Below are 1,321 nucleotides of genomic sequence, written 5' to 3' on the forward strand. Positions count from 1 at the left end.
TCCAGGGTGGATGTACCTGTGCCGCCACCTGATGTAGAGCTAATCTTAAAATAATACTGCTTCCTTTGTCCCAGCAACTTTGAGAAAAGTGAAATCTATGTATTTCCAACTCCCTGAGTTTGTGCAAATTCAGAAGTAGTTCATCATACTACTAAGTCAGTTTCATTTTGAGAGACACTTAGTTATAAAAGCTTTCAGTTCCAGCACTTTGGACATGCACAGACTTTCTACAACAATTCACGTCAGCTTTTTTTAACATTTTATGTATTTATAGGATCAAGCATTAACCAGATTGCCCTGTTATGTTTTCCTTTGCCCATTCTGTTTGCTGTTGATGGAAAGTGTTATCCATAGCTCTCAACCTCTTAGCACAAGAAATCTAGACAAAGACAAACATAATGGGGAGGGGAGGAGGCAAAGGACCAAAAATAAGGACAAATTTTAAATATTGCTCTTATTATTTTAGAAAGTTGCTAGAATAAATAGTTTGGTGTTTCCACACATTTTTCTGAAGGATATAAAGTCTGAAACTCAAATATCTATCGTTATTTAGTGAATTCAGTCTTCAATGATTTGCCAGACAACCACTATTTAATTATTTGGAACAGTAAAATTATGAGGCAAAAATATGGACAGTTAAGAGGTATGGGGTTAGTACAATGTATACGTTTTTTTAAAATGACTTATCACTAAAATGTCTCTTGTCATTAAGTTTGCTAGATGGTTACTAGAATAGTTTGTTGCAAAAAAAATGAGATCAAGAGTGTTAGGACAGAAACTCTATAGTGGTGGGTGCAGATTTGACTGCAACACAACTAAAAAATTGCCTTCAAATTCTATCTCATTATCCACATTGCACAGTCCACAAAGCGATGTTAAGCTCATCCAATGTAGCCTGGGCATGCAGTAGTCTCTTTCAGAGGCCCAACATTATATTTGCTTTCTGTTTAACACTGATGAATTCTCGTTTGTACTCTGTTAAGTTTTGCAGTGCTATACTGTAAACTGTGCTGAGGTTGGGACATTTATGAATCACAAGTTCTAAATGCTGCTGCAGTTTTGTAGCACTGGTTGATATAAGGGACTTGTACCAGTTTGTGTAATAAAGTAATTCTTTATTATTCTACCCAGAAGCGTTGATGCAAAAGCTACCAAATAGTAATATGAGCATACCTGCAGCATTCTAAGCTAAAAATTATGTACAATTTCATGCTCCAAGTTTCATACTATTTCACAGAAGGGAGACATGCAAAGCATTTTCAGAATGTAAATTTGTGTCAAAATTGATTTAGCATTAAATGATTAATAAAATTAACTCTGC

This window comes from Protopterus annectens, chromosome 4.part0, assembly GCF_019279795.1.
Source record: "Protopterus annectens isolate FY-2018-M chromosome 4.part0, PAN1.0, whole genome shotgun sequence".
In the NCBI taxonomy this organism is placed as follows: Eukaryota; Metazoa; Chordata; order Ceratodontiformes; family Protopteridae; genus Protopterus; species Protopterus annectens.